This window comes from Bombina bombina, chromosome 2, assembly GCF_027579735.1.
Source record: "Bombina bombina isolate aBomBom1 chromosome 2, aBomBom1.pri, whole genome shotgun sequence".
Lineage (NCBI taxonomy): Eukaryota > Metazoa > Chordata > Amphibia > Anura > Bombinatoridae > Bombina > Bombina bombina.
Window position 1 is genome coordinate 961,571,953 of NC_069500.1, and position 17,533 is coordinate 961,589,485.

Here is a 17,533-nt window from a genome sequence, read left to right on the forward strand (position 1 = left end):
AAGAATCATTGATCCAGTGTAGCATATAAAATTGTATTAATTTATTTTTTTCAATTATAATCAGCAAATGTGCAATAGGGATGAGCGAATGTGTTTATATTCAAATTCGAATGTTAGAACAAATGTTATTGTAGAAATTCAATTTACATAATAGAATGTTGATAAGAACGAATATTCTTAAAAATTTGATTTTCAAATGTTATTTACAGTTTTCGAATGTCACATTAGAATTTGAATGTGACATTCGAATTAGAATGTGACATTCAAATTCGAATATTACATTTATAAAACACAATTGTAGACTAGAAACACTATTTAGAATTTGAATGTCACATTCGAGTCGAATATCACATTCGAATTTGAATACTACATTTATAAAACACAGTATTAGACTAGAAATACTATTTTGAATTCGAATGTCACATTCAAATCGAATGTCACATTCGAATCGAATATACATTTATTAAACACAGTTGTAAACTAGAAATACTATTTCAAATTTGAGTGCCACATTCAAATTCAAATGTCACATTCGAATTTGAATATTACATTTAAAAAACACAGTATTAGACTAGAAATACTATTTCAAATTTGAATGTGACATTCGAATTCAAATGTCACATTCGAATTTAAATATTACATTTAAAACAAAGTATTAGTCTAGAAATACTATTTCAAATTAGAATGTGACATTCGAATGTAGCATTTGAATTCAAATATTACATTTATTAAACACAGTTGTAGACTAAAAATACTATTTCAAATTTGAATGTCACATTCAAATTTGAATATAACATTTCGAAACTGAATGAATACATAGCTAAACATTCTATTAATCGAACAAATATGTTCGAATTTTATTGAAAAATTCGAAAAGGAAAATTTAAAAAAAGAATGTTAGAATGTTATATAAACATTCGAAATTCGCTTTAAATTTTGAATTTTTAGAAACATTTGCCCATCCCTAATGTGCAATATATAGGCAAACCTCAGCATAAACAGTCAAGTAAAAACAGTACAACAAATCTTTGGGTTATATTGGGCTCTAATAGTAAATGTTCCATCCATCCACTAAAAAACATGACTCAAAGCACATTCTACATAATGTGTTTGTCTTAGGTTTATGTAAGCAGTAACCTTGGTTACAATATTCTCCTTAGAGCAGTGTATCTCACAATTGTGTTTGGGAAAGGGATGTTTTCAAAAATGAAAAACAAATAAAATAAAACTATTGTTCAGGAACACTAAAGTATTTGTGTTCCTTTTATTTATATAGCAGTACAATCTATAATTCATATTCACATTTTAATTTCAAGTATTGTACTGTCCTTACATGACTGAACTGAATATGTGTGAGCGACTCAACACAGGGCCTTGATGCAAGCAATTATTCCTCCCCTCATGAAGGTTACTCAGTACATGCTCACTCACTGATAATGAGCATACTGCACCTTATAATGGCGCTTTGCTGTATAATAATGTGACTTTACATACCCTGAGTACACTGGTCTGAATAAATATGATGAAAATGAATACTACCATGCAGTACCATGATGAGTATCTATACATAGACAATGATCACGTAGACACATGCCTATGTACAGTATAGACTAACTGCTATGCCACCCCAGCACCTGGGCCCTAGTGCCACTGCATCTGTTGCACCAATAGTAGTTTTATCCCTGCATGTGATACAGTTGATGCTACATTTAACACATATATTTATACAAATGGTTTGGGAAATAATATACAAATAATTTCTCCAGAGATAATGCCCCCAATAATCCACTGGCAGTTGAGCAGACAGCGGACGAGCCCTGGGCTAGTCAGGTTAGTGAGCAAGCTTCTTAAAGGAACATTAAACACTTAAAGGGACAGTCAACACCAGAATTTTGGCTGTTTTAAAAGATAGCTAATCCCTTAATTACCCATTCCACAGTATTGCATAACCAATACAGTTATAAAAATACACGTTTTACCTCTGTAATTACCTTGTATCTAAGCAGACTGCCCCCTTATTTCAGTTCTTTTGACAGACTTGCATTTTAGCCAATCAGTGCTCACTCCATGGTACATTCACGTGCATGAGCTCAATGTTATCTATGTGAAACACATGAACTAATGCCCTCTAGTGGTAAAATATCTGTCAAAATGCATTTAGATTAGAGAGTGGCCTTCAGGGTCTAAGAAATTAGCATATGAAACTACTAGGTTTAGCTTTCAACTAAGAATACCAAAAGAGCAACGCAAATTTGGTGAAAAAAGTAAATTGGAAAGTTGTTTAAAATTACATGTCCTATTTGAATCATCCAAGTATTTTTTTGACTTGACTGTCCCTTTAATGCATTTCATGCACATACTCCTAATTGTAAGTTCCAACATTTTGGAAATTAGGTTGCAATGCATATATATGAAGGATAGTTGCTGCATAATGGAATGCAGTGAAAGCTAGATTTCAATTTAACAACACCCCTGACTAGAGGGAGACAGGTAATAATTTCAATACAATGTGTTTGAAAGATATTTTATGTCAAATGCCTCTTTAACTTATGGTTATCAGACACTCATGAGCAATTCTGCACCACAGCTGCCTCCTGTAGTTTTAGAATAACTTTTACAATAGGTTTCAGAAGAACAGATATTAAGGAAATAGTATGCATTATTAATAGAAAAATAAATCTTTGTAATAGGCCTAGTTTTTTGCCATGTGATGTGCCTAGTTTTTGCTAATTGATATGCGCTAGGACTACATTTTGTTAGACCAGTTTAGAAAGCTGAAAAACATGAGCACACAGAGTTTGGCATTGCATAAGGAGATATAAGTGTTTGTGGAAAACAAAAAAACAAATGTGAACTTAAAAGTGAACCCTTAATTAAGATTTATTTTAATGTTTATTCATTGTGATCATTTGCTGTAAACATACTCCAGTTCTTTATAGCAATTTCCTTCTCAGAAGTGACAGACATAAATGATTGAACACACACACTGTAAATTCTAACGGCTAGATTTGGAGTTTGGCGGTAGATGGGCTGCTAACGCTACGCGTGGTTTATGTATAACGCACGGCATTGTTTGACTCCGGTATTTAGAGTTCAAAAAAGACCATCTAACGATGCTCCTAACGCGTGTATTTCACACGCGGAATCCTGCCCGAGTTAGACAGTCTCCCATAGAGATCAATGGAAAAGCAAAATAAATAGCTTTTTTTACCTAACACTCGATCTCGCGAGAAATACGCACAGCTCGGTCATATGACGCATACCACATCATGCACAACAATAACACGCCGCAAATGTCACAACAACAATCACTCAACAAAGCACAGAAGCATTACACATTCACAAGCGGGGGGATTTTTATTAAAATTTAATACAGGGAATACGCATATACTTTAAGATGCGGAAATACGCAAAATAACAACAAGGAATAAAAAATATATACATACCCTAGCAAAATAATCGCATTCAATATCACTATATATTAGGACAAACATACATATACAACACTTCACTAATAACACACCATCGCAAATTCACATTTAAACAGAATACTATTGGACAATGTTATAGAAAACGAGCACTATGACATCATCGCATTCTACACATTCCACAAATACTAACTCAAAATGAGCATGCGCAAATTCACACAACTAATACACATTGCACTAATATTAATTGCTAATAAAGCACACCTGAACACAATTTACAATGGAAATTGGTACATCATTAAACATTTACACAGGGTATATAAGCACCACACAAGCAGGGCTTCTTTGACTGTGTTGCTGGTGGGTCTTTGGAGATTGGAGGTTTAAGATTAGAAAGTTTGTGCATTATTGTGAGTGAGTTAGTGTTAGTGTGAGAGAGTCAGTTGTTAGTGTTATCGTGAGTGAGTTAGTGGGAGTGGGAGTTAGTGGGAGTGGGAGAGAGTCAGTTAGTGGGAGCGTGAGTGAGTTAGTGGTAGTGGGAGTTGTTAGTGAGAGTTAGTGGTAGTGTGAGAGAGTCAGTTAGTGGGAGCATGAGTTAGTGGTAGTGTGAGTTATTGAGAGTTAGTGGGAGTGTGAGTTAGTGAGAATTAGTAGTAGTGTGAGTTAGTGAGAATTAGTAGTAGTGTGAGTTAGCAAGCGAGTGATTTTTCTGTACACTTAACACATTTACACGCAAACACATTCAATACATACATACACTTATCAATAACACTACATACACTCCATACCCCATACCCCCTCATACTACACTCCATACCCCATTCCCTGTAGTCCCATTCCCTTTCATCCCATTTACTCTTATCCCATACCCCATACCCATCCCATACCCATCCCCTAGTTACATTTAGTTTACATATCCTCCTTTTAGTCTTCTTCTTCTTTTGGTTTATTTAAATACTCCTTACCCTCTTTGTTTTTTTAGATCCCTCTCACACTTTCAGCACTTTTTTTGTCTTTTTAGTTCTTTATTTTGACCCCCTTTCATTTCATCACACTCACTTTTTGTTTGATTATTTGGGGTTTAGTTTAGGGAACAGATGGAGGGCAGGCAGGGGAGAGGTAGAGGGGGGAGGAGAGGGAGGGGGAGAGGAACAGGGCAGGAAGGGGGGCAGGAAGCGGGGGTGGAAGCGGTGGGTGAACCCAGCCACTTGGTTCAAGATGAACAAGTGGCTGGGCCCAGTGGCGGACAGAGTAGGGCTTCACAGTCCGGGAAACAGAGGGCATCGTCACAGGGGAAGGCCAAGGCAACTAGGGAGGCAAGGTTTTTCGATGGAGGAGAAGGAGGCCCTCTTAGAGGCCTATATGGCCAGGTATAGGAGGCTGCAGCACCAGAAGACCACCCCGACTGAGAAGAGGAAGCTCTGGCATGAGATAAGGAATGCAGTCAATGCAGTGGGTGGCCGGAACAGAGATATGGACTCTATAAAACATCGCTACCGGGACTGTAAGATGGATCTCAAGAAAAAGTTAAGCCTGGAGGCCCGACATTCCGCAGGAACTGGTGGCGGCCCTGCCCTGGAAATCGAGTACTGCCGATGGGAGGAAATGTTGCGGCCCAGCATTTCCGAGGTGGATGTAGTCGGTATCGGAGGAATTGATACCGGGAACCTGCCATTCTCATCTGACAGTAAGCTCATTTAAGAATACATTCACATATGAATGTATTTCAAGGGACACTATACGCAAACCTTTACTTTCATGATTAAGGTAGCGAATACAATTTGAATAAACATTCAAATGTACTTATATTACCTAATTTGAATCATTCTTGAGATATATTTTAATGAAGAAATAGCCATGCACACGGTGAACCAATCACAGGAGGCAGCTATATTCAGCTAACAATCAGCATCTTCTAAGCATATTTAGATATGCTTTTCAGCAAAGAATATCCAGAGAATGAAGCTAATTAGATAAGAAAAGTACATTAGAAAGTTGATTATAAATGTATGCTTCTAAATCATGAAAGATAAAACATTGGGTTTCATGTCCCTTTAAGGATCAGATTAATGCTATAACGTTCTTTACACGCATTCACAATTACTTTGCGGTTACATCAGTATCTAGGCTATAGGTTAGGTGTGCATTTAAACAGACTGAAAACAAACGCTAAAACATTCAGATTGACCAGAGATATCACAAACACAGTTTAGAAAATGCGGAAATCGTATTGATTGTTAGATTTCAAAGTGGATTAATGATTCTGCATTTGTAATTGTATCGTAAGCTAAGTCATTTAAAGCTTGATTTGGAAATATGCTAATATATACATTTTTTATTTTTTAAAATATACAGAGTCTGGGGAGGAGGCAGCACAACAAATACAGCCTCCTCCATCTCCCCGGGATGAGAGTGGTGGGGAGGAATTTCCACTTCGGAGGGAAGAGGCCCCCCGTGACGAAGAGGGCATGGAAGCAGATGAAGAGGCCCCGGAAGCAGAGGAGGAGGCCGCGGAACCAGAGGCCCCTCAAGGACCCGCACCCCGCCGTGCACGGGCACCCCGCCGTGCACGGGTACCCCGCCAAGCACAACAACAGGAAATAGCGGAGGTGCGGGTTCTACTAGACTACATAGACCAGATGCGTAACTCCCGGATACAAAATATAGAAGGCCGAACTCAAATTCTTGAAGGACAAAACCAAATAATTGAAGGCCAAAACCAAATAATAAACATACTTAATAGAATAGAAGAAGGGCAAAACAGAATTATTAATCTACACCAAGAGATGTTTAATTTTTTCCGGGAGGCGCATGCTGGTCTGCCTCCTGGTCCGCCTCCTGCTGCTGGGCCTCCTGCTGCTGGGCCATGTTCTCCTGCCGGCCCATCTTCTCCTGCCGGGTCATCTTCTCCTGCCGGCCCATCTTCTCCTGCCGGGACATCTCCTCCTGCCGAGCCATCTCCTCCTCCTCAGCCATCTTCTCCTCCTCAGCCATCTTCTCCTCCTCAGCCATCTTCTCCTCCTCACCTTGGTTGTCCCAGTACTCTTCCTTCCACTCTTCCCACAACATCTCCAAGGAGAACTCGTCAGAGTCGGCAGTTGCCCCTCCTAGAGCCTCAGCCCCGTGGGAAGAGGGGAAGGAAGAGGAAGTAAGTATTTGTTTTCATGTTTAATGTTTTTTTTATTTAAAGTGTAATGGATAGGTATGTGATGATGTGGTTTTCATACACTTGTGGACCACACTCTGTATATAATCTACTTCTATGGGACCGGGTCCATGGAGGCAGATTGTTTGCAGAGTGTGGGTTATAAGTGTATGAAAACCACATCATCACATACCTATCCTTGTTCATGATATTGATTGGTTTCTGTGATGTGATGTCCAAACTGTTTCCCGAATCGCAAACAAAATTACCATTACAATTATCCATGATGGCATATTACTGTTTGAATGCCAATAACACAGCTTAAAGGGACAGTCAGAAAATTATTGATTACAAAGAAAACACTGTATTACGCATTATCAAGTTGGAAACAACAAAACATGGAGAAATACGTGTGACTTATGTGCTTACCCTTGTATCTATGACTATGAAAAATGACCACTTATTTGTTGTTCTGACATAACAACATTTTAGATATCAATGATCAATACATGGTAAATAATATGCTGTATGAGCACAAGGTTTAACATATACAAATGCTATCCAAATGCCCTCTAGTGGTCAAATTGTATAATGATTACATGCACTCTTCAAGCTCTAAGAAATGAGCACACGAACCTCATAGGTTTAGCTAGCAAATTAAAATAAACACAGACAAATGATTAATTGGTGAGAAACCTTTGATATCATTGATATTACAAAATTGACTTTTAGAATAATGCAAAACATTATTTGTTTTCTAAACTGTCCCTTTAACAAAATTACATATGCTAACATATATTTGAAGATTGTTGGTATATCTACATGTACTTGTTCAAACAATAAATATTGAAATCAGATTTATATTGACGTGTTAAATAAAGTCTATTTTCTTAAAGAGACATTATTGTGTTAATTTATTTTTAGAAAGACATTTGTTTTAACAATGAATATGGTTTAAAGTCCTTTTAGGAGTGGGGGGTGAAAATATGCTAACAATAATATATTTGGAGATTAACCAATGTGGAACTCATACATGATACAAAAATAAACATTTGCATTAAAGGGACAGTATACTATATTTTTAACAGAACTGTATGTAATAGACACTACTAGAAACAACAAGATTAACATATACTGATATCAATATTACAAAGCTTTAAACACTTTCAAAGAAAATCGGGTTATCTCTATTGAAAATATAGATGAACCCCCATTACAACCGTAAAACAAGACAATACCCCATCATTAACATATGAAAAGACCCTTTACACAAACAGGAGAAAGCTGGAGATGGTACTCACATGAAACTCAGAGGCTTGGCGAGGAGTCTGAAAATTACTTACATTTTCTTTGAACAGAAGCAAAATGAAACGTGTATTTGTTAAACAATGGACTATCTATATAGAGACAAAATAAAAAGTTTTGATTTATAATGTGAGTGTCTAATGAACCTTTAATAACATATACGACGAAATTACATTTAGAAGAAGTCGGCATCATATATTTAGCATATGATAAAGATAAATGCATATTGATTACTTGATTCTAACACAATAGCGCATATTTATGAACTAGATATCTTTAACATTAAACACAACAGTCATTTTTCATAAAAAGGAACATATTGTTGACAAACATATTAAACAACATGGACTATAGAGATTTGCACTTGCCTCGAAATATCTTATGCATGAAAACATTTTGCTTTCGTTCGTTTATTCAACCAGACATCCAGCAAAAGAGAATGTGGTGGTCTTTATCAGCTATGGTTCAACAATGTAACATGATGCAAACAATCCATATTCGCAATGTTTTTAAACTTGGCTTCATTCACAAACGTGTTTAACGTGCACAAACAAATATTGCGGGACTACGTAATACAATCAGACGTTTTTTTACCTTTGCATGTGACGTCTTAATTAACATGGCGCTTCCTTGATCACGTAAGAACGCAATCCAATAAAAGGCACATTCCTGATCACGTAAGAACGCAAACAAAAAAAAAGGCGCATCCTTGATCGTGTAAAAGCGCCATCCAATAAAAGGTGCATTCTTGATCGCGTAAAAACATCAGTCAATACAAGGAATCATTGGACAGCCTGGCAGGTGACGTCTTAAGCAACATGGCGCATCCGCGATCGCAGAAAAACCGCAGCAAATACAAGGACTCAGTTGACAGCTTGGCATATCACTAAGAAACGAATTTATAATTTTGAAACTAGTATGTGTCTAGATTGATATCTAGGAATGTCACGAAATCATGATTCATCTTTTCGGACTTGACTGTCCCTTTAACTATAGCTATGGTGTATATCTTTAACATTTAAAAGATACACATGAGAAATACATATGCCATTGATGTTTTAAGATATGTTTAGATTGTTTGGGAATAACAATAATGACACATGTATTGATCAAACGGGTCATTTATTCAAGTTGAAATATGCTCAGACTACCTATAGCCATATATGGGAGGAGAAGTATTTTTTAACAATATTCTGAAAAACATATTCCTCATATAAAATATGCGCATTACACACAGAGATTGATTTGGTTACACTTTTACAATAAGATAGTATAGAAAATGAAATACATGTGCTGTCAACATTACAATAAGATTGTTTATTATTAAGATTATATGTCCTTGTTCATGTAAAAAGGACAAAAACGCTTTAGAAATGGAAATACATTCATTAACAATTGTGCTCACCATCACTTAAAGGGACATGATTTTTATTTATAAAAAGAGGATACACAGAGACAATACTATTTCAAGAAAATGAACACTTTACAGGGATTATATCATTGTATCAATCCTCAGATCATTTGTTAAAGGTGCATCAATTCATGCAGAGTTTATAAATACACACATGGATGTGAAATTTAAAATATACATATATAACAATCTTTATATACATATATAAAACAATTACTATGCTAATCATAATCATGCAATGATAAAGATTTTAGATAACAATATAAAGACAAAAATAAAAATTACATTGGAGATGTTAATCTTAAAGTCATTTACAATTGTATTACATATATGATACAGGAAACAACATTATTTTGGGTTTGTCCCTTTAAGGATCAACCAGATAAAATAGAGATTTCAATCAATGACATGAATAAGGAGGACAAAGAATCGTGCAATGACATGTCTTTTATTAGTATGTCAGAAAACAACAACGTTTATAAATAATTTGGAAAAGATCTGGAAAATGGAGCCATTTGACAAGGTAACAGAGTGCATCACAGTCCATGAAGAGAGTTGCCAAGGGCCACCATAGCCCCATTGGAGCCATATGGCAAGGTAACAGAGTGCATCACAGTCCATGAAGAGAGTTGCCAAGGGCCACCATAGCCCCATTGTAGATATATGACAAGGTAACAGAGTGCATCACAGTCCATGAAGAGAGTTGCCAAGGGCCACCATAGCCCCATTGTAGATATATGACAAGGTAACAGAGTGCATCACAGTCCATGAAGAGAGTTGCCAAGGGCCACCATAGCCCCATTGGAGCCATATGACAAGGTAACAGAGTGCATCACAGTCCATGAAGAGAGTTGCCAAGGGCCACCATAGCCCCATTGTAGATATATGACAAGGTAACAGAGTGCATCACAGTCCATGAAGAGAGTTGCCAAGGGCCAGCATAGCCCCATTGTAGATATATTACAAGGTAACAGAGTGCATCACAGTCCATGAAGAGAGTTGCCAAGGGCCACCATAGCCCCATTGGAGCCATATGACAAGGTAAAAGAGTGCATCACAGTCCATGAAGAGAGTTGCCAAGGGCCACCATAGCCACATTGTAGATATATGACAAGGTAACAGAGTGCATCACAGTCCATGAAGAGAGTTGCCAAGGGCCAGCATAGCCCCATTGTAGATATATAACAAGGTAACAGAGTGCATCACAGTCCATGAAGAGAGTTGCCAAGGGCCACCATAGCCCCATTGTAGATATATGAGATGGTAACAGAGTGCATCACAGTCCATGAAGAGAGTTGCCAAGGGCCACCATAGCCCCATTGTAGATATATGACAAGGTAACAGAGTGCATCACAGTCCATGAAGAGAGTTGCCAAGGGCCACCATAGCCCCATTGTAGATATATGACAAGGTAACAGAGTGCATCACAGTCCATGAAGAGAGTTGCCAAGGGCCAGCATAGCCCCATTGTAGATATATGACAAGGTAACAGAGTGCATCACAGTCCATGAAGAGAGTTGCCAAGGGCCACCATAGCCCCATTGGAGCCTAATGACAAGGTAAAAGAGTGCAACAGGCACAACAATAAACTTAAAAAAAGGCCAAATGGCAACAATAACAAAAACATCAACATGTGGAGGGAGGATTCTTATCTGTGACCTTGGAGCATCTCCAGATCCTCCACTTACTGGTCATCCTCTTCATCGTCCTGTGCATGTCCAGCTCCAGATTCAGGCCTTGAATTTAATAGCATGATTTGACGCAGAGTCAAATCCTGAACCCGGAGCTTGGCCTGCATGGTGTCGTTCATCCCTCTCAGGACAGCTGCGTTCCTCAACACGGCCTGCTCTACTCGTGCTATACCTTCTAGCATGAGCCATGCTGAGTCACAGCCTAAAATAAAGAATAAATCAAATATTAAGGATAATTACACAACAGGAGAAAAAATAAGCAAAGATACATTGTCATCATAAAGACAAATCATTCTTTACATCAATTTGTTAAAATTGATTCTTTACACATTAAATATGTTATCCAGACAGACCGAAATCATTAAAGGGACAGTTTACTCAAACATGTTGTCCCCTTTAATTGGTTTTCGATGATCCACTTATACAGCTTGAGTGTATAAAATCTTGTTAAAGGATTTACATTGTACTTACATTAGCAATTTAAATATTTAAATTATACTGTGGTAGGCACACCTATCCTTAAACATTTTGGCGTTGAGGACAAGCTGTGTAAACATATCAACCTGAAGAAATTACATTCCCACTGGGTTAGACAAGAGATAATGTATCAACATTTGTACATAACTTGTTGGATCCAAGTAGTGGTGATTGGTATATGTAGTGATATTAAATTAAAGGGACACTGAACCTAAATATTTAATTGACTGATTCAGATAGAGCATGACATTACAAATATTAAAAAATTACACATATTCTTTAAATGTTTGAATTCTCTAGATAGATTTTGAATGCAAGAATGTAGGTTTATAGGGCAGGCCATATTTGTTTATCAACTTTGGTTGTCCCTGCTGGTTGATGGATCCATTCATCCAACAATAAAGAAATGATGTCCACAATTATTTTCTATTTAAAAATAATTCTAGGCATTTCTTTGTTTAAATAAAGATAGCAAGAGAATGAAGAATAATTGATAAGAGTAGTAAATTATAAATTTGATTAACATTGCATGCTCTATTTGAATCACAATAGAAACAATTTGCCTTCAGTGTACCTTTAAGTATCTTATAATGTGGATTTTGAATGATACTTACAGCTGTGCCTGGGAAGGACAATCCGACACCCAGGACAATGAAGGTTGAGACAGGGGGGAGGGATGGGATTGGGTTGGGGAGGGATGGGCTGCTGCTCTGGGGTAGCCCATACAGCTGGGGAGTGGTGAGTTGGGGGCTGGGCAGCTGGGGTAGCTGTACGGGCCAAAAGACGGGGAGAGCAGCGAAGGGGGACAAAGGGGCATTTTTTGGGAGGGATACGACAGGACAAATGGGAAGGGCCAGGAGGGGAAGGGGACTGGGCAGGGGCCTGGGCAGTGGAATAGGCAGGGGACTGGGCAGGGGGCTGGGCAGGGGACTGGGCAGGGGGCTGGGCAGGGGACTGGGCAGGGGGCTGGGCAGGGGGCTGGGCAGGGGCCTGGGCAGGGGACTGGGCAGGGGGCTGGGCAGGGGACTGGGCAGGGGACTGGGCAGGGGACTGGGCAGGGGAGGAACAATGATGACCAGAAGTAGAAGATCCATCTGAAATAAATATAATAAATATATTAGCATCTCATACATCATTAAATCAAATCAACGCATTTCAACTTGATTATGTTTGCAATATACTTAGAAGTGTGTTTGAATTTCTAAACAATGATGACATGAGGATATGGTATGCATATAGGCACTCAGATGAATATCAATGACTGTCTGTACAATTCTAAAATTATTATTGTGGTTTGGCCTAGAATATGCATGTAACATCATGATGGCATGAATTTAAAATCCAAATATTTAAACAAATCCAAGCATATCTTCATGCTGCCTGATATATAAAGGGGGCAGTAGTGTATTTGAACAGACAAATAATATTCCTTTTTAAAGTGCAAAAGTTGTAGACTTTGAATGTCTTCAATAAAATGATTTCCAATAAAGCAGCATGTTGTAAACATGATAGATATATTTCACATACCATCAGACTTCAAGGCAGCCTCTTCCTCCTCCGTCACACATGTTAAATCAATCTCTGTAAAACAACATGTTGTGTACACGTTAAGATCAGATATTATAACATATGTTACTGTTGCTTAAAGACACACATCAATGTTGCATTAAAGATATACACACCCAAAGTTATGATTTACATCATTTTGATGGAGCATACAAATGACATTAGATTTGTTATTCTCAATGATTCAGATTTTCAATTTATTGTTTGTATTAATTTTAAAATCATAAAAGAATAGTACATAGAACATTTAAGATTTCTCATGTGTGTATCACTTGATGATTGTTGTCAAAAATGAACATGGAAACAAACATATGCTATACATCTTCTGAATAACAAAGGTGTAGACTAAGAAAGTTTTAATTATTAATCTTTCAATATTCCAAGAAAATTAATATATAATCAGAGGAGTAAATTATATGTTTGTTTCAAATGTTATGCTTCATGAGAATCATGCTCATAATATTGATTACCAATACACCTTCAATGACATATAAATGAGTCAATGGACTTACCAGAAGACCGCAAATGCGGCTCTGTGTCAGTGCTGGATTCCTCAGGGCTCCCCACACCAACTCTCTCTATGAATGATATAGATATATATAAGTGAACACATTTGGGATAGCACTAAATCACATCTGTAGCGATTTTTAAGAATAATCAACTTGAAAATGTGAAGAATAGACCAGTCATTATCCAAAAAAATGCTTGATTGAATCAAGGGGATTCTGTTAAAAATGATGTATTGAACATATGTTTAATTTCTGACTATATTAGACATCAAAATCATCTCATACGATGCTATTGCATATCTTAATATACCCATTGATCAATGTTCTTAAAAGAATACACACAAACCACATTTTGAATAACAGCTGTTGACAAATATAAACAAAGACATGTGGCACATCGAGCCATTTGTGCAATGTACATTAATCTTGTTTAGGACACAACACATATTTATCACAATACAAAACCAAATTGATTAGTACAAATATGTAATCATGGTGCTGTTAGAGTATGCTGATATCTATAAAGTAACTCCAACAGTGAATATGTGAATTATATATCAATATTGTCTAATCCAAAGAATGTAAAGATTAATGAATCTATTGTTTATTAAAGGGACACTGACATGATTTATTTCAATCATTGATTTCACTGTTCAAACTGTTCCAAATGATTTTACATTGACTCCTATTATAATTGGAATGTTGCTACATTTTAATCTTAAATGCAGATAAGCAATATTGGATTCAATAAATATTGTTTGTTGAAGGTATCCACCAATCATCAATCAAAATCCAGGTTGGTCAACCAAAATTGAGCTGCAGATAAACGTACATTCTTGATTTTAAAATACATTTAGCAATAGAATATTTCACATATGATTATAGTATTATATTTAAATGTTGATTAATATTGCATGCTCTATCTGAATGACAACATTAATAATTTTAGCTCAGTGTCCCTTTAACATAAAAATATATTGATTTGACAATGTTGGTGTTAATGAATTCTCTACTCCATATGTTGATGTAATGAATGGGATTGAGCATGCAATTCCAATCTAATATGTTATTTAAGGATATCTGAAGAATTATTTAATTTTCATCTATTAAAGGGACATGAAGCTCTAAATGTGTAATTGTATACTTTTTGAAACTATGTACTACTGTTATCTGAACACATGATTTTAACTTTTGTAAAAATGCCAATTTATGCATAAAAAAACAGCCGGATAATACCAGTAATGCATTGTTTAACCTAAACCAAAATCCATTTTTTTTAAAAGAACTAAAACAATAGACTGAACCAATGTAGCTCATAAAATGTTTAAACAAAACAATAAAATCACGTTTAAAAATCATTCTATGTAAAATTTAGTTGGCATGTCCCTTAAATGACGTGATCAATTTCAAAAATGGAATCTATAATTTAAAAATCTAAACATATGCAAAAGTGTGTGTATTTTTAAAAAATGTATAGAAATAAGATTAAGCAATACACAAGGGAAGAATATAAATTGGACATTCAAAGAATCTTACATTAAAATTAAGACATCCAGAATAGATGGGATATCTTAAATTCCAAACAAAATCAGAGTAGTCTTACAATGTAATCCTATTTTTTTGTTTTATTTATTCTTATTTGCAAAAAGTTTTAAAATCCATTTTGCAGATACATATAAATATTGAACAATGTGGATTTAGTATGTAATGTTCTGTTTCTAAGACAAATGTCAATTAAAATGAGACATACCATACTGTGACAAGCCCTGCCTTGAGGATCCAGCACCAACATCCAGATCTGTAATATATTAAATGAGAATTGGATATCATTAATACAAATCATGCCATGTTAAAAATCTTTACATTATTAGCAAATCAATTAAAAACTATTAATCCTTTGGTAGTCCCATGAGTTAATTGTTTCCTCAATTAAATTCATGATAAATATATCCTGTACTCTTATTTTCAATCAGTTGTGTTGTTTACTGTAGCTTAAATTATTTTTTTGTGTTATTTCATTCTCATCAATTGATGGGCATATGTTATAATTTTTTTGGATTCTGCTTTTTTATTTTTTTATTATGTCTAATATTGAAAATAAGAATACTGTATTCTTCACATATATAATAAATCACATTTCATTTTGACCAACATGTGTAAAGCAATGCCACTTACAGCAAACCCATGTTAACGTGTATGCGCAATTCCATTTTCGCGATCATTGCGCAATGATTCCAAGCGGGATTACGCATCCGTCATTTGACCAACATGTGTAAAGCAATGCCACTTACAGCAAACCCATGTTAACGTGTATGCGCAATTCCATTTTCGCGATCATTGCGCAATGATTCCAAGCGGAATTACGCATCCGTCATTTGACCAACATGTGTAAAGCAATGCCACTTACAGCAAACCCATGTTAACGTGTATGCGCAATTCCATTTTCGCGATCATTGCGTAATGATTCCAAGCGGAATTACGCATCCATCATTTGACCAACATGTGTAAAGCAATGCCACTTACAGCAAACCCATGTTAAAGTGTATGCGCAATTCCATTTTCGCTCTGTGACGCATATTCTGTAGAGCGCAAGAAACATCATTCTTATTTCATGTGTCACTAATCTAAAATCAGATATCTAAACATCATATGTAGTGCATGTTGTGAAATCTGTATAGGTTAAGTATCTGACTATATACACATTTTAAAAAAAAATTAAAATATTAAGATATTATATGAAGTTGGATAGTTACCTGGTTCAGATTCTCCATCATCTCCTCCCAGGCCACCGGACGGAGAAGCAGTTGCCCTGGCCCCCGCGTCAGGACTTTCAGATCCCGCAGCTGGGAGGGAAGAAGAGGAGGCAGAGGATATCGAGGATCTAAATCTTTTGGGGACCCGGAGATTGAGAAGCTTGCATAAAGTCACCTCATAAGGGAGTAGGTATAGTTTCTGCGGGGCCTTTCTTTGGCCCCCTCTTTTACGGGCTTGTACCCAGTCCCTTATGAGGTTGACTTTTTTTGTTAAGCGCAACCTCATATCTCCGAATCTCCTCATGATTTGATCCTGGCTCCTCTGGACGTCACACAACAATCTAACCGCATTGGTGATAGACTCCCAGAGGGCCTTCTTAACAGGCGCATCTGTCAACCTCCTCTTGTTCCCAAACAGCTGGGGATAAAAGTCCTTGACGGCGTGGACCAGTGCAGCGCTCTCCTGCTTGGTGAACCTGGGAGCTGACATGCCTGCTGGGTTTTCGGATATGCTGGATATATATAAAAATTATATATACAGTACGCCTGCAGGCATTAGAGAACTGACAAAGATGGCAACGTGTAATGGACTTTTATATGGTGAAGTAAACATGAGATGCACCATGGGACAAGTTATCTGTACATCTGATTGGATAAAAGTTTGAAATATTGTTAGAATGTCTGTGAGACCATCCTGACTCAAGTTGTGTTTGTGTGATGAACTCTGATTGGCCGTTCCTTAATGTTTCATATCTTAGTAACTTCCTTACACATACCTCCTGGTGGTGCTGTAACTTCATTTTTCATGTAGACTTATTTGTAACTCATGGGCCTGTCATGGGGATATGTGTGACGCAGATTTAATATCCGTGATCCATTAAATATTAATGATAAAATTCTATTTAAAATCTAATATTGTCACATTATTAAATGTTGTATACATTTTTCGGTTTAATAACGGTCTGTTTCTTTAATACAAATACACATTTAATATTGTATGTCTTTATTGTTCATAAAATCCATTTCTTTACTTATTGTGAAGTATTGATATTGCTCTATTAAATGTATTTCATAATGCACATTGATTGTGTGCTATTGCGTGACATTAGACTCTAATGTTTAAAGATGCTAATCTGGTGTTTCAAGATGCGTTTCCCACGCAATATTTCTGAATGTTCAAATTCAGGTTATAATGTCAGTAACTTGGATAATCTGTTTATAAATGTTAAACTACAGGTTTGTTTGTTA